The 23,456-nt window shown below is 43.6% G+C and overlaps 1 long non-coding RNA gene across 1 annotated transcript; it reads left to right on the forward strand.

Annotated features, from left to right (window-relative positions):
- Nucleotides 1-1,717: 1,717 nt before the first annotated feature.
- Nucleotides 1,718-5,084, forward strand: LOC132251261 (uncharacterized). Its single transcript, XR_009463217.1, has 4 exons — nucleotides 1,718-1,781; nucleotides 2,516-2,609; nucleotides 2,758-2,838; nucleotides 3,792-5,084. It is a non-coding gene; the product is annotated as an uncharacterized LOC132251261 (long non-coding RNA).
- Nucleotides 5,085-23,456: the final 18,372 nt, after the last annotated feature.

Raw genomic sequence — 23,456 nt, forward strand, 5'->3', positions numbered from 1 at the left:
AAGCATAAACCATCAGTTCTAATGGTAGACCAAGCAGAACGAGAAATCACCACTGCATAAAAACTGCTAGTTCCAACAGGTGATCCTTCCAGATGAGAATAGACACATAGACACATAGTGAAGAAGTAAAATATATGAAAAATGTAAATGTCCAGGGATGTTATTCAAGCAATTTTTTAAACATTGAAAGTAAGTAACCTGCCATTTGTATACATTTTATGTGTACAATTTATTTATTAAACTTGGGATAAAAATGGGTTAAAATCTAGGAAGAAGTTGCTAACTACAAATCTTTCTACTACAGATTTACCCAGTTCTCAGGTGTAAGCTTAGTTTACCTGCTGCACAAAGAAAAATGCAAGCCCAGGCTTACCAAAATGATGGAAATGTTTGCTGCTGCTGGCATCTAATTGTATCCACTCAATTTGACCCTGTAGTTGAACTTTGAAAGCATTCCAACTGACAGTTCCATTATATGAAGAATGAAATAAAAATAGATAGGTTGTGGCTGAGTTTGAATGATGCTGTAGTTCAGCACTCCAGTGTCTTTAAGAAAGCATGCATATAAAACTCAGGAGACCAGTTTCCTGAGATAAATTGAGTCAGCTATCAAGTCGTTCTTTTCAGTAATGAGACAAGTGATTGTCTTCAAGAGGATATGAAAAAATGGATAGATTCAAATTCTTCACTGCCACAAAACACAATCTCACAGCTGATCAGCAACTAACAGTGAAGCAGATACCAATGAAGCCTGTAAAAGTTACAGCATAAACTCTCCAATTGGAATTAATCTTCTTTGTGACAGATATTTTAAACAGAGATAGGCTGAAACTGGATTTAATGAGGTGGTGAATGAAAAGAGCCCAGTATACCTTATAGATGTGTTGCAAGGCTTAGTTAATATTATGAAGTGCTTTGCAAACCTCAGATAACATTTCCTTTAGAAGGGCAAAGTATGAAGCATAGATGCAATCATACTGATGTGTATAGCTGTAAGTTAAGTACTAAGAGTTCTACATGCTCATCACAATTAAAGGAAAACATACTTTTTATTTTACAAATCAAGGAAATGTATACAGAAAAGTATACTTTTTTTGAGAATGGCCATTAAAGTGAACTTTAGCTTTTTCAGAAATGCAGTACAGGTTGAGTTTAACCCCAAGCAGGGATGTGCAAGCTGAACATTGCCTGAGGACAGATGTCATTTTTGTTAGTTCTGTTCTTTGCAGGCAGGAAGTGTGCCAATGCATTCAAGTTTGCCAGACAGGATCCAGACTAGGGCCCTTATTTTATTAACACTACGTATTCGTGCTACTTCACACAGGTTCTCCAATTAAACTCAAACTTACTAATCAACTTTATTAAAGTAAGCACGTGTTTGTATGAGTGGATGTAGGATTTTGTAAAGAGGGATGTGGGAACAGTGACCAGTGGTGAAGGGGTTGTTGTACCCATAACACTTGCTCCACCCCCACAAGCAGAACGTGTAGACCATGCATGGGAAAAGAAACCAAGAACTTTGTAAGTCCCTGTAGCAGGGCACTAAGGTGCCTGCTACTTGTAGAGCCAGAGTAACTACACAGGTGCTGGTTGCTAGGGTAACCAGAGGGAGCTAGTGACTCTCACCTGCCTAGTCAGCTGACCGGAAGGGCAGGGCCTGGCTCCTATATAAACCACAGACCAGAGGCTAGGAGGAGTTCCCTGCTGGCAGGTAAGGGAGAAGGAGCTCTGCCAGAGAGAGTAAAGGGAAGAGGTCAGAATACATGAATGGCTTGAGACTGGTGAGAGATGGGGCACCCCTGGTGTTGCAGGAATAATGTTGGAGCCAGAGGGCTGAGATTTATGTTATAGCCTAGGGGCTTATGCTTTGTGTTTGCTGTTTGTTACCGGTGGTTTGGGTGAGGCTATTAGGGGGAGGAAGAGGCCTCATATGGGACCCCCAGCAGTGTGGGGACCCCAGTGCCAATGAGGGCACAGCATTCAGGGTGCACTGACCCCAGCCCCAGAGAGAGAGGGCTGTATTGGAGAAGCCCCAGAGAGAGGGGGCCGCATTGGAGAAGCCCCAGGGTGGGCACAGTGCCAGACTGGGCTGCAGAAAGCCCGAGCACCAGTGAAGGTGCAGAGTGAGACAAGGGCCCAGTGAGGACAAGGGGGCGAAATTACAACAAGGCCCGGACAAACAATGTTGGTACCGTCAGCGTGAGCTGCGGTGTAGGGGAGGAAACATAGCTGCAGATAGTGCCCCTGGCATCGGGGCAGTAAAGGGGCAGCCTCCCGCTAATTAACATCAATTAAGCAATTAACAACAAGGCATGGCAGAAGAGAAGGCAGGCAGTTGGCCCAGGAACAGGTGTGCGGGCCATGTTTAGATCGGCCTAGAGCAGGCACCTGTTACAGTCCCCAAGTCGATTAAGATTCTCCACCCCACCCCACCTTCCCTAGGGTTAAAGGGTTCCCTACTCTACCTTCCCTTTTCCTCCTCTGAAGTTCTCCCTGTCCCCCACCACCACTATAGGTGTTCCTCATCCACCTCAAAGACTGAGAGCTCCAGAACAACTCTAACCACCAGGCAGGATCTATGGGGACATCAAAGGTGGCAGTGCCAGCAGGTGGATTCCCCCTCCCCAATCTTGCCCTTAGGCTGGCAGAAAACACCCAGGGGGGAGGAGAAGTGGGGAGGAAATCAGGCAGGGAGTCAGGGAAGCAGGGAGAAGGAACTTGCGTGCTGTCCTGCCATTAACATGTCTTCTTATGCAGGCTGGCTGAAGTGGGGGAGAAGTGTCTTGGGAGCTCCTCTGCCTCTGAGGCAGCCAAGGATGGTGGCAGGAACAGGTACAGGTGGGTGAGAGAATGAGATTGGAGGGAAGAAGACATGCTACTGAGCATAGAGAAAAAAGGAGGTGGGAATTCTTACCTGATTCAGGGACTTTAAAAACTCCTGGTTCTTTTCCAACAGTATCTTCTGAAACAGGGATGTTACTGTGACACTTCACCCCCTCTTGGTTTGCCCCCATGTGTTTGCAATATTGGAACCTAATTTAAAAGGTAAATGAACCAGAAGGCACAACATTTTATCTGCTATGTTACAAGCAGATCAGTAACTCACCTCTCAATCTCAAGCTAGAATAATGGAAAGATATCTAGCCCTTATTTTGTCCCCCAAGAAATCTTCAAGGAATTCATTGATTGGTGATGCCCAACTTCGATAATAAAGAATGTAATTATTTAAAAAGGCATTTATCCTAGGTACCAGGATGAAAATGTAATCATCACAATTTTTTTTTAAATGGTGATAAGAGATCCTGCAGCCTATTATCCTATTAGTTTTCTTGGGAATTCTAGCTAAAGTATATGGGATACACGTACTTTCTCATCTACAAACAGTGATTTGTGTGTTTAAAAAAAAAAAAAAAAAGCAGCCTTCTGGGATAAAAGAAGGCTGGCTTTACAGAAGATTGTTCTTGCATCACCCACTGGTTCATTTTGCATTATTTGGCATCCAAATATGTAAATAGACAAAATCATTTATATATAGCATTCATAGATCTAAAGGGAGCTTTTTTACTCCATAGATTGATTACAGAGAATTAGTTCAACACATCTATGCTACTGAATGATTCTATCCAGGTCTACTTTATGCAGATGATTCATTAGTAATGTCACAATTCAAAAATGGGATTCTAAACATTATTAGATGCTTTTTAGCAGTATTTTGCATCGAATAGCTTGGAAATCAACCTTTCTGAATCCAAGTTATTGATTTTTTTTTTTTTTTTTTTTTTTTTTTTAAGGAATGAAAGGACAAGTTTGGATTTTACAGAACAAGAAACTGGAGGCAGTGTCCTCATTTAAATACCTTGGACTGTGTACAATTTATATTTCCCTCTAGACAAATGCTTTGGGAAACATGGGGCACTAATACACAAGCATGTAGGCTGCTCTGATGTTCAGGAATTCTAGTGCAGACTGAATAATTTGAGTGTGCTGAAGTGTGGCAATTGCCATGCTCCAGCAGCCTTCTGCATCTTATGCATCAGTGTCCCCCACTTAAAAATGGTGGCAGGGAAATTTGAACTAAAGGTCATCAAATGAGCTTTAATTCAAATGTCCTCATCACCATTTTTAAATGCTTGGACACTGATGCATTAGATGCGACAGCGTTTTAATTAGAGTGACTTCCAGATTTGCTGTAATTAAAGCACTGCCTGCCCCCCCCCCACCAACCCCAGAGCAGATGTAAAAGTACTCATGCTGACCAAATATTACTCCCATATTAAAAACATGATGTAAATTTAGGAACAAAAGATGCCAGCCTGCATACAGATGTGTGCAGTGTGATTCTCTCAATCTTTTCCTCTTTTGAGAATCATAAAGCACTCTTTTGTTTTAGAAACCTACCTATCTGAAGTACAAAACTATAAAAAATGAAAGGCCATTACTAGACTGCAATTCGCTCAAATGAGTTGTGCAGCCATTATGAGCAAGTGGTGTTGGACCCCATATACAGACAGGATACATTCTTGTAGGAAGAATGAGATAGACTATTTTAAATCATTTTTTGTGATCTTGCTAATGTTTATGAAGCAATACGAGGAAAATCAAATACGGCTGTGCAAAGCTTTGGTCCCTGATTCAATGACCAAATCCCCAAAACCAAATTGAATCGGAGGACCCTTTAATCTCTCCACATTGAATCTGAACCCTCTGAATAGATTTGGTGATTCAGACACAGTTTAAATGTTTTTTTCTACATACCTCTAGGTACCAGGCAGCTTGTGTAATCTGCAATTCTGGGGTGGATGGAGTGTCCCACAGGAGCACGGGGAGGGAGGGGGGGGGTCCCCAGTGCACTTAGTAGCAGACCCAGAAATGGACTAGAAACACTTCTGGTCCACTTCCAGGAAGCGTGCTTCCCCCCTGCCCCTGCACCCTCCAGCTCGGTGACTGGTGCCACCCAGGGTCCTGCTAAAGCCAATTGCCGAGCTGGGGAGGCACCCCCTGCCCCACCCAGCATGATCCCTGGTGGACCTGGAAGTAGATTGGAAGTACTTTCAGTACACTTCCAGGTTCACTGCCGAGCACATGCCTTGCCCCCCCCCCCCCACCCCCACCCCATGGGACTCTCCATCTGCTGCAGGATTCATGAGCTGTGCCTGGTACCTTGAGGTATGTAGAAAAAGCATTTAAACCTGTGTCCATGTCCAAATTGTTGAATCTTTCTCACTCAGCATTGAATGTTCAGATTTGGGTTCAGCCAAATCGAATCGGGGACAGTGATCCAAATTAATGAATTGAATCACTGTCCCCGATTTGGGCTCAATCCAAATCTGAATAGAATAGGGTCTGCTTCGCACACCCTTAAAATCAAACTCTTCATTGGTTGAAATTTTTAATATTGAGCTAATGAGGAGAAAAACAATTTACTTCTCTATTAACTTACTGCCTTGCAATGTGTCACTTGCAGAAAGTAACTAACTTTCTGTGTTACTCCCCATGTTTTATTGTGTTATTCCCTGTTCCTTTTAGAAAGGATAAGGGCCAACATCAATCAAAATCCCCCTGTTTTTACTCTTTTATTCTACAGTTATGTACTCTTGTATTTTACTGATTTTTTTTTTTATATATATAATATTCTGTTCTCTGTTTTAATTTTAGTTAAATTAGTAGACTATAATATTATATGTTTTACCAACAAACTTATTACATTTGATATAAACTTACGTAGTAAGTTTATATAAAATGTATTCTATGCATATATGTTTATATATTTGCATCACATTTACTGTATTGTTTTAGTGGAAGCCATAAATAATCTACTACTACTAACAAAATTTAAATTTATTAATCCAAACCACTAGTATTCATGTTCTTTATAAGACAGTGCACAATTTACAAACATCAGTCAGAATATAGGACTCTTCTGTTAAGTGCCCAGCATATTCTACAATTAGCTTTCCTCTTCTCCACTGGGATTTCCATCTTAATTGTGCACAAAAATAAGAAGTATTGAGTACCCTTAAATTCATATGGTTATAACTTTAAATGGTTTATATCAGCAATATTTTCCTTTAATATGCCCCTAATTAGCATGTTAATGATACACTTAGCCAGTGATGTCTCATAATGTTGCTGTATGGAAGGGTAGAGGAGAAATAGGGATCTGTGGCAGTGTTCCTAGTGCTACCAAACTGGGAGCCACAACAATATCATTACAATCCCCATCCACATCCACAGTTTTCTTTCTTTCCTGACCTTGAAAGTCAAAATCTATCAATAAAGATACCTCAAAAGCAGCATGTCAACCTCTAAAATTGTATTAAGTGTTGGCATAAAGTAAGAGTTCAAAAACAGGATGGTCGAATAGGATATTGTATAGGATGTTTTGGGGGCAGGGAGTTTGACTAGATAAACTCTGGCAGTTCCTTCCAGCCCTACTTCCCTATGATTCTATGACATGAAGTCTTTGTGTTGTTTGAAACACTACTTTTTCAACCTCCAGAAGAAACGTTAAGTACTACATGTATCACTCATTAAAAAGACATGAAGAATATATGTAAAAATGAAGGTCATGTAGCTCTTTCATGACACAGGTTAAATCTACCCAATGACTGACTGACTAAAATTTCCATATGCAACTCGCTAATGCCCAAAGTAATTTGGCAGATGCTCTTCCAAATATGATACTTCTGACTGATATTTAGAAACATGTCTTTTAGGCTAGGGAGAGAAATTGCACGCAAACCAAAATAAGTGATTGGAAACTGCTTCAAACCTGTAACACAACAGAAGCTCAGTGCACATAAACTGCTTTCAAAATGGCCAGAACTGGTTTAAGATAAACCTGGATGGATGGAATACTAGACTTAACTGATTAAGATTAAATCACTTTAATAAACTTCTGTCCTAAACCTTACTGACTAGGAAGGCTGCTCATTCAGGTTTTCTACAGACTTCCAGGCATTTTGAATTAGACTAATCAACATTCAAGACAGGACTGAACAGGAATGTGAAGAACATATTAAAGCTTTCCCAATAGACTTAATCAGTGTTGCACATTTAGAATTCATGATTTATTAAAACATACCCTTCTCAATTTTAGTGGTTCAGATACCTTAGGACAATTAGGGCACTATACACATGTGGGAAACCTTCCCAATGTGCTAAAAATCCAGCACATCAGAAGACTCAATTAATTGAGTTTGATGCAGTACATAAATTAAAATGCTTTGGCAAACTTGAGCCTCATGTGTATCAGCAGCACAGTGCACATCTGTACTGAGAAAATGGCAGTGGTGCACTTTGAACTAAAATGAATTTGATGTATTTTAGTTCAAAGTGTTCTCCTGTCATTTTCTCAGCGTGGAGGCACACTGCACTGCTGATACATGTGCTTCTGACATGGCACTAGACACCTTTTAATTAAAGTGGTTCGCTAATTTAAAGCACCCAGCACCATGTCAGCAACACATGTAAAAATGCCCTTAGGTTCTAGGCTCTGTTTTCAGATTTTGAAAACTAAAATTTTAATCAGTTCAGCTACAGTCTGATTTAATTATAAAAGTGGCAAAGGTAGTGGGAATTTACAGCTTACGATATGTTCAGTTGCATCATTATTAGTAATGACTTGTGCACAACATATTGCAGGATGGTCACCTGAGCAATTACTGCTTCTTTATCATGCTCATAGACAAAGACACTGGAAACTATATAAGGTTCTAACAAAAATGAAGTATGTAGAAATACATCAAATGGAACAAGTTAATTCTTAATATGCTACTCTTTGGCAGTCTGATATAAATTTCGTAGACACATAGAGACAATACATTATATTAGCTTTCTGATGGATTTTGAAATTTAATGTAAACAAGATGCTGTTAAAGTTCAGAAGCAACATGTAGAATACAGCTCTAATTCTGCTATGTATTCATAAAAAGTATTTTGTATATATTGGCTAGCGTACATAGAACTGTGTATGTATAAGCCACATTCTATGTACCAGAAAGCTTACTTATTAAGACAGCACAATGAAATGCAATGTGCTAGGTACCTTCTCAACAAAATTGGATCAAATTCATATTTTTTTCATTGGAAATAAATAAAAAGAAATAGCTTTCTGGAAATAGGATTCTGGATTATTTCCTCACATATACTTCACTCTCAGAGTTCTTCATCAAAATATAGAAGCAGCAAATTTAAAGTTGATAGCATCTTTCACAATATTAGAAAGTGAGATCAAACATTTTTGGATAAGCCAGCAAAGAGATTTTGCAAGTATATTTCTGGTTCATTTTCTTTGTGAAATTCCAGAAAGAACTTTCAGAAACAACAGGATTCAAGCTGACTTTGACAAGCTCAGGAGGCTTGTCAGTGAGGCCCTAAAGGACCATGACCCCAAGGGGAGGGGAGTTCAGGAAGAGTGGTTGCTCTTCCAGGGAGCAATCCTCGATGCACAAGCTAAAGTTATTCCATCTTGGGGGGAAGGTAGCAAAAGGGCACAGCAGCCCCCTTGGCCCTCCAGGGAACTAGAGGACTTCCTGTAGATGAAAAGAAAGGCCTACAAAGGATCCACCTCCAAAGAGGACTATTCCACACTGGTCTGGACCTGCAGGGAGCGAACCAGGAAAGCCAAGGCTGCGACAGAACTCCAACTAGCTACAAGTATCAAGGACAATACATAGTTCTGCTAAACCATATGGGACAACTGACAACCGACACCCAGGAAAAAGCCAACCTATTAAATTGGTACTTTGCATTGGTCTTTCATCAGTCCCATGGGATGCCCCTGACAAATAGGGGACAGGGAGGTCTGGGTAAAGGAGATTCCCTGCCCTCCATCAATGCTGACCTCATGAAGGAACACCTTGAGAAGCTAGACACCTTCGAGTCATCTGGCCCAGACAATCCACACCCCAGTGTACTCAAGGAGCTGGCTAGCATAATAGCCCAGACCCTGGCATAGATCTTTGAGAACTCCTGGCACTCTGGTGAAGTGCCTGAAGATTGGAAGAAGGCCAATGTGGTGCCTATCTTCAAGAAAGGGAGGATAGGGGGTCCGGCAAACTACAGGCCCATCAGCCTGACCTCTATCCCAGGGAAGGTCTTGGAAAAGATTATTAAAGAGGCCATTCTTAACAGACTGTCTGATGGCAACATCCTGAGGGATAGCCAGCATGGGTTTGTTGCAGGTAGGTCTTGCTTGACCAATTTTATTTCCTTTTATGACCAGGTAACCTATCACCTGGACAAGGGAGAGGAGATTGATGTCATATACCTTGACTTCAAAAAAGCCTTTGATCTGGTATCCCATGATCAGCTCTTGGCAAAACTGGCCAATTGTGGCCTCAGGTCCACTATGGTCTGATGGCTGGGGAATTGGATCTGTGTTTGGACCCAGAGGGTGGTGGTTGATGGAAGTCAAACATCATGGTGCCCTGTGACCAGTGGGGTCCCCCAAGGCTCTGTCCTTGTTCCTATATTGTTCAACAACTTTGTTAATGATGTGGATGGTGGAGTCAGAAGTGGACTGGCCAAGTTCACCATTGATACCAAACTCTGGGGTAAAGTATCCACACCCGAGGACAGGACGGTGATCCAGGCAGATCTTGACAGGCTCAGGAAATGGGTGGATGAAAACCTGATGGTGTTTAATACTGAAAAATGCAAGGTTCTCCATCTGGGGAGGAAAAACCTGCAGCATCCTTATAAACTTGGCAGTGCTACGCTGGTTAACACTATGGATGAAAGGGACTTGGGGATCATGATTGACCACAAGATGAACATGAGCCTTCAATGTGATGCTGAGGCTAATAAAGTGAGCAAAATGCTAGATTGCATGTATAGATGCTTCTCAAGCAAATCCCAGGACATCGTTCTCCCATTGTACTTGGCCTTGGTGAGGCTGCAGCTGGATTACTGCATCCAGTTTTGGGCTCCTCAATTCAAAAAGGATGTGGAGAAGCTTGAGAGAGTGCAGAGGAGAGCCACAAGCAAGATCAGAGGTCAGGAAAACAGACCATGCGATGACAGACCGAGAGCTATGGAACTCTTTAGCCTGGAAAAGTGCAGGCTCAGTGGCGATCTGATGGCCACATATAAGTTTATCAGGGGTGTTCACCAGGATCTCGGGGAATGATTGTTCATTAGAGCACCCAAGAGATGACAAGGTTGAATGGTTATAACCTCCTTCAAGACCGTTTCAGGCAAGACATAAGGAAGAATTTCTTCACTGTCCGATCCCCCAAAGTCTGGAATAGCCTGCCACTGGAGGTGGTTCAAGCACCTACATTGAATGCCTTCAAGAGAAATGTGGATGTTTATCCCTATGATCCCAGCTGACTTCCTGCCCCTCGGGCAGGGGGCTGGACTCTATGATCTTCCGAGATCCCTTACCACCCTAATGTCTATGAAATCTAAGTAATGTGCAATACCCTTAGAAATTTGGAGTGTCCAGCTGCCAATCATGGAAATACTACCCTAAATTTAGAAATTGTTTGGAAATTGTAAAAAAATTCAAGAGACCCACATTTCCTTTACAAATGCTTTGAGCGTTACCTAGCTTGTAGTATTTACTCCATGATGAGTTCCTTAGCCAGTCCTCCCATAGAATATAATCTTTAGGTAACAAACAAGCAAACAAACAAACCTAATAAAGCCAAACACTTCTTCCATATCCCAGACACTTGAGAACGAGCCCTTTGGCTCTGACTCCCAGTACAGTAACCTGACCCCTCCATGTAGCATGCAGTTACACCCACAGCTTGCTTCTTCCTCCTTGTCCACTCTTCTGGGAGCTTATTAAAACTCTTAGCACAACACCGCTTGCCTATTCAAATGCTCTGCAGCCGTTTTTTTTTTTTTTTCGACAGGGCTGACTGTTCCCTTTTAACTGGATGGACCAGCATGAAATAAGCCTCTTCACTAACATTACAATATTCTTGTAATGCTATAAGAAAAATGTGTGTCACATTCTAACAGAAAAGACCATAGTGTAAGCTGCCTGTAAGCTGTATTGGGCACAAGGTTAAAAGCACTGTTTGAGGCCTGCTTATTATGACATGCCTACCACCACATGAAAAGTAGCTTTTTCTGAGTATAATAATGCACTGATTAGGCATATTGGGCATCACTTTGTCTTGCTTCTAGCATGCTCTTTGACCTGAATATGACCCTCACCATTGGTAGTATAAATGGGAATCCCTAGCTTTGAAATTTCTGTGAAATTTAAGAATTAACAAAAGGATTGCTCAAGGACCTTGAAGCACTGGATACATCAACTCAGATATGGTACTGGCTTCCAGAACACTAGGACACTGACCACAGTTAAGGCTAGAGGTTTTTGACTGTGTGCATTGATATCCCTTGTTTTTTATTAGAACATTCAGAGGTTCCTGGTGAGAAGCTCTTATTTTTTTTTCCATTCAGGGTCCTAACTATGACCCAATCTGGGGTCAGGAAGGAATTTTCCTCTGCATCAGATCAGCAAGTACTTGGGAGAGGGAAGGGGTGAAAGGGGCTCCCTTCCTCAGTAGTATGGGGCATGTTTCTCTTCCCAAGAGCTTCTGAGAATTTATTAACTAACCACTTTCTTATCTTTGCAGTGGTAGGTCACTGTCAATGTCTTCATCTTCCTTCTTTTTATCACATCATTTTAAACAGTGTTCTTGGTGTTTCAATTCTTGTACTTTGTAGTTGTAACCGAGGGTTTGAAATTGTGCTTTCAGGGATTCCTTAGGTAAAGTGATAGCTTGGGAAAGCAGGGGACTGGACATAAATGCCTAGGAGGCCCTTCCAACTGTAAATATGGTTAGTGATCTTTCACCTTTTGTGAGCAGCATTGTAGTTGAATTATTTTATTCTTTTAGATTCTTCCCATGCCCATATTTATCCACGCTCCAGAAACCTAAGAAAAGCGGTAATGAGTAAGTAATCGTGCTTATACATAAAGTCCAATTAATTCCAAGTACTAAAATATATGAGAAAAGAACGATGATTATTTGGGCTAACCTGCAAAAGAGAGAGAAAGATTTAATGACATATAGAAATCCAAATGAGCAAACTGTCCTTAAATTGTTAACTATTACTGCACTGCTAATATACAATGTACTTCTAAATCCATTTTAAATTAACTCAACACTATTTGGGGGAGAGGGTTGGCAACAGCTAATCAGTCCTCATGAATTAAACACTAAGTTAGCACTCACTATAAGCCCTGGAAAGGCAGAATATCCTAGCATTGATCCATCTTTACTGAAAACCATCTCTCTTTTGGAATTCAAGTTAAACAGAAAAGACAATGCAGCAACAGGTTTCTGTACCTTGAGGAGGATTAAGAAACCTCATTAGGGAGGTTTCTTCATCCCTAAGAAACCTCCCTAAGTTCTTTATCTCATCTCCAAATTATGCTACACTGTAACCTTATGTCATTTCAATCTATTACTCTAATGCATTTCTTTATAACAAAGCATTAATTGCTTGAGAAGTAGAATGGATAGTGATCAAGTGACTAGTTTAGGAGTCTTTAAATGTTCTTTATAATTTCAAATAAAGAAGTATGCATCTTCCCTAGTCCTGTTTTTTTTCTACTCACCATGCAACCTGGACAACTTCAAAAATAAAAAATACATATAGTACCCATGCTGACAATTCAAAGCATTATTTTTGTTTATGAGCATATTTATGAATCCCCTTTTTTAAGAAACTGATCATGGTAAAATGTACATCTCATCTGAGGTTTTGAAGTTTCTTGTTGAAAGTCTCAGTGTATATCAGCCTGTCAGCATGTAGGCAAAAATAAATAAATAAATAAATGAAAATAACAGTAGTAATGCAATAAAGCAGCTTAATGCCTGCAATCAGAGAACGTTGAGTCTCATCACAAATTCCTTGAAATGTTGTTAACTTCATGTCACGGCCTGTTATTATTGCAAGTAAACAATAATCATATACCTCAAATACAAAGGCCAAGGTCACTGATTAATTCTCCAGAGGAGAATGCCAAGTAGTAAGCATATTTCCCAAAATTTAAACAAATAAAGGCTCTAGTGCTTCATTTAAAAAAATGTAAAAATAGAAATACTCCTGTGCAAAAATATCATGTCTACATAAAAAACAAATAAGCAATTAAACATAAAAAAATACACGAATAATATAATTTTGACCCCTTGGCTTCATAGCTTAAGTAAAGGATCCAGATTTAGAAGATCTAAATTACCTTTATTCAGATAGTTTATGCAGCCAGTCCATGTACTGTAGGAAGCAGGGGTCCCATGAGTTGGAAAGGATGGGAGTTGGTGACAAACACAGCATGCTGTCCATATAATTAATAAGCATAATGCAAGATACCTAAGTGTCTGCATCACAGGTACATGTACAAACATAAATTTGACCCTTCTTTACTTCTGAATGCCTGACTTCACATTTAAATGATTTTCTGATTTTTTGAGTAATCATTTACATGGATAGCAGGTAAGTGTAGAGTTGCTGGACGTCAACATTTTTGTTTTTAAAATGTAAATGAAGCATTAAGCCTCTGCTTGTTTATAAGGATTAAGTCTTAATACATCTGTTTAATAGAGCTTGTATAGAGCTCTCTTAGTAATTTTTAACACTAAAAGCACATTCCATTGTGTACAATTTTAACAGTCTCTCTACTGTGCAGGGCTTTAACTTGAACCCCTAGCATTACAGCACAGACTGCTGCTACTTAAAGTACAGAATTAATATTATCTGGTAGGAGAACAATGTTGTCCCAAAAAGATTCTGTACTGCAGTCTCAGTTTAGTCTCACTGCTCTGCTCTGGAATTGGGGTGAAACCAAAGCAGAAGCTTCCACAGGTTCTTTGTCCAGGTTCAGGAAGAGATAGTAGGACTATGTGCTGGATCCTGGGATGGCAAATGAAGGGAACATACCCAATTTAAAATAAAAAATGCTAGGGGCAGGGATGGAGGGAGAAAAGGACTAACATGATTAAAAAAAACCTTACTAAGCAACAGAAAGCCACATAGGAATCCATGTTTCATCCTATTATGAGGAAGAAAAAAACAACAGAGGGATTCTACAAGATTGTGTAGGTGAATGGGCAACAAGGTGATGAAATTGAAAACAGATACATACAAAATATATATTTTTTGAGCTGAAGACAAAAAATAACCAATCATACATATTGTAGAGTTCTAAACTAATTCAGGAAAAAGACCTGGGCTTCATTATTGACAGTTTAATGATGACCTCTATACAGTGTGCATCTGCAAATCAAGAAAACAAGCACAATTTTTGGATGTATAAGGAATGGGATGAAAAATAAAATTAAATATGGAGTGCCATTGTATAAATTAACTGTTTGCTTTCCTCTGAAATATTCTATGCACTAGTGGTCACCCATTTAAAAAAGAATATCTCAAAATTACAGTGTGTTCAGCAGAGAACGATGAGAATGATAAAAGGACTTGCAAAGAGCCTTCAATGAACAAATCATGAAAAATTGGAACTGTTTACTCACAAGACAATTAACTGTGGATACTCAAAATAGATCAAATGGAACTAAAAATGTAGAGCAGATGCTTCTCTCATCCCCATATGAATGAGAAGACATCTAAAACTGAAGTAGCAACTTCAAAGCTGAAGAGTTTCTTTATAATAAATGACAAACAGGGGAACTTTCAGCTGAGTCAAGAGTTTATCAAGAGCCACAGATCATTGACATTGAAACATCCACAATTTATTCTCGAATATTCACTGGAATGTATATAGTTTTAGCTAATTCTAATTTAAACATTCCAGAAAGATATACAAACTTGCATTTATTTTTTCTACTCACTATGCAACCTAGATAATCTCAAACATAAAAAAATGCATATAGTGCCCATGCTAAGAATTCAAAACATTTTTTTTTTTTTTTGGTTATAAGAATATTCATGAATCCCCCTTTTTAAAAATGGAACATGGTGAAATGTAAATCTTCTCATCTGAGATTTTGAAGTTTCTTGTTGAAAGTCTCAGTGTATACCAGACTGTTAGCATGTAGGTAAAAAAAAAAAAAAACAGTAATAGAGCTGAGGCAGATAGCTACCAGGTGCCTGATGAGGGCAGCCATTTTGGGAGCACTAGATATATAAGAGCAAACATCTAGAGGTGAAAGCAGGAGGTTCTTGATCCTGGGTATGACCTAAAAATGCAACCTGCTGGGGATGGGTGGCCTGGTAGGGCTCCTAGTGGAGTGGGAGCCCCCAGGAAATGCCAGGCCAGTTACCATCCTGGTGAAAGGCGGGTAGGGGCACCTTAACCCCAGCCCCCACCATCTGGTGAGTAATTCTGAGAGCTGAGGGAGTAGTGGGGGTCAGGTATGCCCATGTGTAGTTGCCTGAACTCAGCAGGGATGCAGATCCTGGAGGCCCCAGATGGGGTAGTATGTAGAGCATTGGGAGGCCCCACACAGAGTAGGGCTGAAGTCAGAGTAGGCCTGAAGGGCTGTGCGTGTGAGGGGGCTGAAGTACAAGTAGACCTGAAGGACAGTCTCAGGGACACACTGAGTAGGCCTGAATGGGAGTAATCCTGAAGGCCAGTGCAAGGGTCAGCCCCATGAGAAGTTGGCTGCAAGCTTGAGACAGACACCCCAGGGTGGGTCACAGTGTAGAGTTGCCCAGTGAGGGGTTTGGGGCAGAATTAGCCCAGGGTTTGGCACAAGACCAGACCATGTAGAGTAGGGAAACTCATAGGAATGAAAGGACTGTGTGGTGAGGCCAGTAATAGGTTGTATGCTAGAGACCCCGGTGAGAGGGGAGTGGAGTATAAGAGGCCTCTTGTGAGAGAGGAGGTGGTATGAATGCATGGATGAATCAAGTCCAACTTTGGACTTGGTTTGCTCCGGTCTCAGACCGGGGAGTGATACTAATCTGGATGCCATTTGCGAGGTATGGGCTGTGGTGTAGGGGAGGTTCAGAGCTGCAGATAGTGCCTCCTGACATTGAGGCAGTAATGGGAAATCTCCTGCATTATACCAACTGCTTATGGAACTACAAAGTCATGGCAGGAGAGACTGGGCGGACTGCCCCATGGAGACAGGTGGGTGGACTGGAATGAGATGGCCTCGAGAGCTGCTACCTGTCACAATTTGCTTAATCCACTTTTTTAGTATTAGGAATGACCATGAAACTTTCATGGAATACAGGTTATCCTACATCTATGGTGAGGGCTCAAAATTCCTTCTAAAGCATCTGGAACTCACCACTGTTAGAAAAAATAAAATACTAAATCCACATAGCTGATCCATGATCGTGCCTCTGTGATCATGACAGACAACATAAAAGCATTTTGAGAGTCTCCAATGTATACACCATCCACTAACTATTGTATAAAGTCACTTTTTTGGTGAGTGACAAATGGCAAATGCAGCTATATTAAGAAGTCAAGTTTTGTAACAGAATTTAGAACAAATAAATATAATTAGCAGCATTCTGTACCATCTGCTGTGGTAGTTACTAAAACACTTCTTAATGTTTAAATTTATCTTAATGCACTTTGTAGTGTAAACTTTATGCAAAGTTTACAAAGTGCATTAGGATAAAGTTCTGTGATATCAAAGATCTTCACGAAAAACACAACCACATCTAAAACATGAAACAGTGAATTCTATGTATCACATAAACATTACTTGAACACTTCCATAAGCAGAGAATATTTTTTCTGCTCACAACCATGTCATTTTTTAATCCATTGAGAACCCTTTCTCTCGTATACCTGAGACTTGGGGTGGGTGAACAAGTTAATGGGCTGGATTGGGTTTTCCCATCTGAGGCCACAGGGACTCCAGCCATGGCTTCCCATCCCCCACAACTGCCTATGGCCACAGCAGCTGGTGTGTGTGTGGGGGGAGACATTTTCCCAACAGCCCCTGGCCCATTCTGGCAACTGCTCAATTCCCACCCCCACACCTCTGTCCTGGCTTGTGCCTCAGGGAGCAAGGGAGAGGCCTGGTTGGCAGCAAGAAGTCATACCTGTAAATTTCATAAGAACCACGGTTGCAAGCAGTTAACTGAAACTTTCCCACAGCCTCTCCAGGTAGCCTGCTAGCTGCCTGGATGAGTTGCAGGCCACAGACTGGTCCAGGAGCTGGGACAAAAGTGTGTGGGTGGGGGGTGGCATGGTAAAGAAAGCCAGAGTGTGTCAGGGTCCACAGGGCTCACTGTTTTCATAGATTTCATAGATTTCATAGACATTAGGGCTGGAAGGGACCTCTGAAGATCATGGAGTCCAGCCCCCTGCCCAAAGGGCAGGAGGTCAGCCGGGTTCATAGAATCCCAGCAAGATGAGCATCCACTTGCTTTTGAAGGTGATCAATGTGGGTGCTTGAACCACCTCCGGTGGCAGGCTGTTCCAGACCTTGGGGGCTTGGACAGTAAAGAAATTCTTCCTTATGTCCAGCCTGAAATGGTCTTGTAGTACTTTATGACCATTCGACCTAGTCATCATCCCTTGGGGTGCTCTGGTGAACAAACGTTCCCCCAGATACTGGTGGTCACCCCTGATAAACTTATAGGTGGCCATCAGATCACCCCATAGCCTGCGCTTTTCCAGGCTAAAGAGCCCCAGGGCGCTCAGCCTGTCATCGTAGCGTCTGCTTCCCTGACCTCTGATCACGCACGTGGCTCTTCTCTGGACTCTCTCAAGCTTCTCCACATCCTTTTTGAATCGTGGAGCCCAAAACTGGATGCAGTACTCCAGCTGCGGCCTCACTAAGGCCGAGTACAAGGGAAGAATGACGTCCCGGGATTTGCTTGAGAAGCATCTATGGATGCAAGCCAGCGTTTTGGTCGCTTTACTAGCTGCAGCATCGCACTGCAGGCTTATGTTCATCTTGTGGTCAGTGATGACCCCCAAGTCTCTTTTTTGCATAGTGTTAGCCAACATAGCACTGCCGAGCCTATAAGGATGCTGCGGGTTTTTCTTCCCAAGGTGGAGAACCTTGCATTTATCGGCGTTGAACACCATCAGATTCTCGTCCGCCCACTTGCTGAGCCTGTCCAGGTCAGCCTGGATCACCCGCCTGTCTTCTGGTGTGGATGCTTTTCCCCAAAGTTTGGTGTCATCAGCAAACTTGGCCAGTCTGCTTCTGACTCCAGTGTCCACATCATTAATGAAGATGTTGAACAGTATGGGTCCGAGGACAGAGCCTTGGGGGACCCCACTGGTCACAGGACACCACGATGAGTGACTTCCATCAATTACTACCCTCTGGGTCCGACCCCGGAGCCAGTTTTCCAGCCAGAGTATCATGGAGGACCCAAGGTGACAATTGGCCAGTTTCTCTAAGAGGTGATTATGGGAAACCAGGTCAAAGGCTTTTTTGAAGTCAAGATATATGACATCAATCTCTTCTCCCTTGTCCAGGTGATAGGTCACCTGGACATAGAAGGAAATGAGATTGGTCAAGCAAGACCTACCCGCAACAAACCCGTGCTGGCTATCCCTTAAGATGTTGGCGTCGGCCAGTCCATTAAGGATGGCCTCTTTAATAAACTTTTCTAAGATCTTCCCCGGGATAGAAGTCAGGCTAATGGGCCTATAGTTAGCCGGATCCACTTTCCTCCCTTTCTTGAAGATAGGCACCACATTGGCCTTCTTCCAGTCTTCGGGCACTACACCAGAGCGCCAAGAGTTTTCAAAGATCCGTGCTAGAGTCTGGGCTATGATGCTAGCCAGCTCCTTGAGTACCCTGGGGTGAAGATTGTCAGGGCCGGCTGACTTGAAGGTATCCAGCTTCTCAAGATGTTCCTTCATGAAGTCAGCATCAATGGAGGGCAGGGGATCATCCTCATCCGGACTTCCCTGTCCCATAGCGGGCATGGGAATCCTATGGGACTGATGAAAGACTGACGCAAAGTACCTATTTAATAGGTTGGCTTTTTCCTGGGCGTCAGTTGTCAGTTGCCCCATCTGGTTCAGCAGGGGTCCAATGTTGCCCCTGCTTTTCCTCCGGCTCCCCAGAGGTTTTGGGTGGTTGGGTCACATGGGACCAAGGCCAGGGAATGGGATGGGCCTGGAAGGATAACATTAACCCTTGAACAGAGCTGCCTGTCTGGCCATTGGCCCCCACACAATTCCCAGGGCCAATTCATGGTTCTGCCACTGACTGACACCATTTATGCATTATGCACAACACAATGCCCTTGCCCTCCTGGTCAATTGCTGAGGTGTGGATGTAATCAGCACTGACTGGAGCTCCAGCACCTAACTTGCCTAGCCTGCAAAGGCACCCACCCCCAAACTAGAACCCAGAAATATCACAAGCCAAAAACCTCTCACCCTGAAGCCGCAAGCCCCCATCCTCCACCTTGAAAAACTCTCAAGCACAGCATCAGCCAATACCAGTCAACCTTTCCTGCACCAAAACCCTGATTTACCTGTGAGATTTCCTGTTGTGTCCTCAATGTCTGTCTCATCTGAGTTGTCTCTGGCCTACCTTCTGGGTCTTCTGAGTCCTGGGTTCATCAAAGGGCCTCAGGAATAGGGTCACAGGTGGAAAGAAATCCTCAGAACAATCCTGGAGGGCAATATGCAGCTGCTGCATGGAAAAGACTGCTTCATTGCTATCTGCCTCTTTCTCACCACTGCACTGCACTGTGTGACCAGGAGCAACAGTGTAGTCCCTCTTCAGGATCTGAGAAAGCTCATCACAGAAGAGGATCAGGGTCCTGAATGCCTTGTACATCCTTTTAGAGTCCCTGCCCCTTACATAGACGGACTTTTGGTGTGAATATACGGCCAGTCTCACTGATGTCCCCATGCCATCATCTACACCACAATCCTGTCATAGACAGCTTGAATTTGCCTGTTGTCTTTGGTTGCCATAGTAGTGACGATCCTTTATACTCTGCAATGGTCCTTTGACAGAGTCCAGGGGTGGGACATCCTTTGCCTCATGCTGGAAAAGATGGCAGAGCTGGAGGTTGAGGAAAAGTTTCTTCCTGCTTGCTAGCTGGCATATGTTCTGTAGGCTGTTTGCACAGGGTTGCATCCCTGGGGGTTGGAAAGATACACTCCCAGTGGCAGAAGAGGAGTGGATTTGGTGCCAGAACTACCCCCGGGCAGCAAAGTTCAGGGGGAAGAAAGTTTGTCCACACAGAAAATGGGTGGGGGAAGGGCACTATTATCCTGGGATGCTGGAGGACTGCATCTTGAGTGACTCATTTTTGAGAGGTGGCCATACCTTAATGGGTAACATGGATCAAAGACAAACTTGCCCTGAAGTGGCATTACTTTAAGCCACCTAAAGTTAGATTAAAACTAGTTTCATGTGTTGATGTGTGCACAATTCAGGGGGTTAAGAGGTACAGGAGCTACCTAAAATTACCATGTATTAAGGCCTTTAATATGACAGAAGCTCCATGTATGGAAAAGTAACACTTAAGGGGATCATTTTCCTGTTAGAGATCACTGAAGATGCATGGTTGCTGCAGGATTTAGGACAGCCTTACAGGTTCTGGTGCATTCTGGTGTTTCTCCACTTCCAGTGAAGTCCCAAGAGCTGTACATGTCAGTAAGAAGTGGAGCCAGGCCAACCCACCTCTGTCTTGCTCCCTGCTTCCCAGTGGAGTCCTTTGAGGCTGCTTGTGCTGGCAGGGAATGGGGAAGGCAGATAGTTCCATTGCACATGGGTAAGCCAGGACCTGCATGACAGCCCCACATAATGGAGGCAGGCCAGTCTGGCTCTGTTCCTTGCCAACACATGCAGATCCCAGAACTGTCTGCATCCACACACCACCAAACAGCTGTTTCTGTACAAGCTATGAGCTCCCCAAGGGCCAGACATCTGCTGCTGCTGACCCTGGTGGCAGGAGCTATGTGGGGGCATTTGGGGGAGTTCTCACACCCCCTAGCTTCCCTCACACCCCACACACCTACATCCTGCCCACAACCCTCCACCCCCAAGTCCCCAGTGTACCCTATATCTTCTCCACACAGCCACCCCCACACACACACTCCATACCCCATCATACACACATACCCACCCCCAAGCACACCCCACACACCTGTTTGACCAGGGGTCAGACAAAAACCTGTGGGGAAAAAATGAGTAAGGGCATGGTCCCAGACCATGACCTGAGGCAACCAGAGGCTCAGTCCTCCAGAGAAACTGTGGCACAGTGCCAGTGCATATCTATGATTGGTCCTTTCCCTGCTCCTGACGTACACTGCCTGCCCGTGCTGGGCAGGTAGTGGTGAAAGCTGCAGGGACCCAGACCCAACTTTTTCCAGGTAAGCAGAAGGTTGTGGGACTGGAGGAGAGGGTGCAACCCTCAGGAGGCTGGAGACAGCAAGGGAACAATCAGGGGGATGGAGACAGCTCCAGAGGCACTACCCTGCTGTCCCCTGCTCTTCTGAGGCTGGGGACAAGCAGGGGAAGGAGCAGGGGGATGCAGACAGCAAGGGAATATCTCCAGGGGAAGTCTCAGCCTCCTGCTTCCTCCCAAGGCTGGAGGCAAGCAGGAAAAGGAGCAGAGGGCTGGAGACAAGACCCTGGAGATAGCAGGGGAAGAATCCAGCTTCTCTCCAGCCTCCTGCTCATTCTTTGCTACTATTGTTGAGTGTGGGGGGGGGGGCTGGGAGAGCAAGCAGGGAGCTGGAGGAATGAACATAGGGTGGGGGGAATGAGTGGAGAGCTGAGGGAACCAATACATGGAGAGCAGGGAAATAAATGGGGAGCAGGGGGAATGAACAGAGGGCAGGGGAACAAGCCTCTTGTTCATTCTCTTATTCTCTCCAGCCTCCTGCCTCTGGAGAAGAGCAGAGGAATGAGCAGGGAGCTGGAGATCAGCAGGGGGAGGGGAACTGTCACCCCGGGGGGGGGGGTGGGCCTGGGACCCTGCAGGCAGGGTAGTCCATGTGCTGGTGGGGGGGGGGGCTCTGCCCTGTGGGGGGCAGGGGACCGTTGGCAATGTGTAGCAGGTGCACATGCACTCCCTGAATAAGGTGGTGCATCCCCTCAAAAAAAGTGCTTGCACCACTGTCAGTGGTGCCTGTATGCGGTTGCCGCTTGCCACCCCGCACCACCAGTGGTGTCTATGAACAGTCAGAGATTGCCACTGGACACTGCTGTTGCTGCCATTGGTTTCTGGCCGTGGCCAGTGAGTGCTCACTGCTCACCACCCCTCCCCCCTGCTGCCAACAGCTCTGTCAGCGTCTGCGAGAGCTCCCCGCTTAACCACTGCCACCATGCTCCCACCGCCACCAGCACCGCTGTGCCCCACCAGCCACCGGGTTATGCAGTGTTCATGCAAGGGACCCACCCCTCCTAAGCAGCCCTCACACCTACAGTCCCCCCACACCTACCCACACAGTGACTCACATCCCCCCGCATCCCTCCACACCCACCCACATCCCCCCACCCCCCTTCCCACCCCCTCCTGCAAACCCCACATCCCCCCATCACACACCCACCATGTGATAAGGAAACCCAAAGCAAACATTAAAACATATAGATATTTAGGATTTATTTTATTATGATGCTAGAGACACTAATAGGCCTCTACATTTCTTTAACATTATAACTATAACAATAAAACATTGCCCATCTGATCAATCCCTCTTTCTCTCTCTCTTTTGTTCTAATTGTGGAAGAATGTGGATTTGGGGGTATTTTAAAAAGTGAATTTGAGATGCTGCCTCAGCAGTCTAGCTGACACAGGGGGCTAGTGTCCCCAGATACCAATTGCCTGGGCCCCAGAAGCTCCTGAGGTCAAGTAAACCTGAGATTCTGGCCAGGGCAGGTTTTTGTACTGCTGGGGCCAGGTCAGGGCAGCTTTTTATACTGCTGGGGACAGCACAGATGCTGGCCCCGGGCTCTAGCTCCCCATGGCTGCAGATCTGGGAAGAGCCAGGCATGGTTATTTTGCCCCAAGTAGTACAATTTGCTCCACAACAAAGTGCATGTCTGAGCATGTGCACTGAGGCAAAAATCCCCAGCTCAAGTTTGCACCACTTCTATTTGAGCTGCTGCAAGCTCATGTGCTTGCATGTGTGGACGCACCCAGTATGTGTGATTGTATGCATGTTTTGTTTTTCCTCCTTAGAACAGGTTATCTAATTTAATCCTGCTTGTGCAAATAGAGTAGACAAGACAAATTTGGCACTGCCTAGAAAGTTATTTTGTTATTTTAAGTGATACTTTTTATTATTACTGATTTCACCTAGCTATCAGGAGTGCTGCATCTGTTCTAATGCACTGCTGCTTTTCAGGGATTCACTTCAATAAGTGAACTAAGCCTGAAGGAAAAGGTTAATCACACTCCATTTTGAGGGGCGGGGTGGATAGGATAATGGGTCAGTGCAGTAATGTGTAAACAACATTTTAGAAGAAGGCACTAATAGGTTCCTACTTTGAGACACTGATTTTGCTTTACAAAGTTGAGCCACCATTTCAAGTTATGGGAATTTCTACAGAATTTAAATTTCATAACTG

The sequence above is a fragment of the Alligator mississippiensis genome, chromosome 6 (assembly GCF_030867095.1).
Source record: "Alligator mississippiensis isolate rAllMis1 chromosome 6, rAllMis1, whole genome shotgun sequence".
Lineage (NCBI taxonomy): Eukaryota > Metazoa > Chordata > Crocodylia > Alligatoridae > Alligator > Alligator mississippiensis.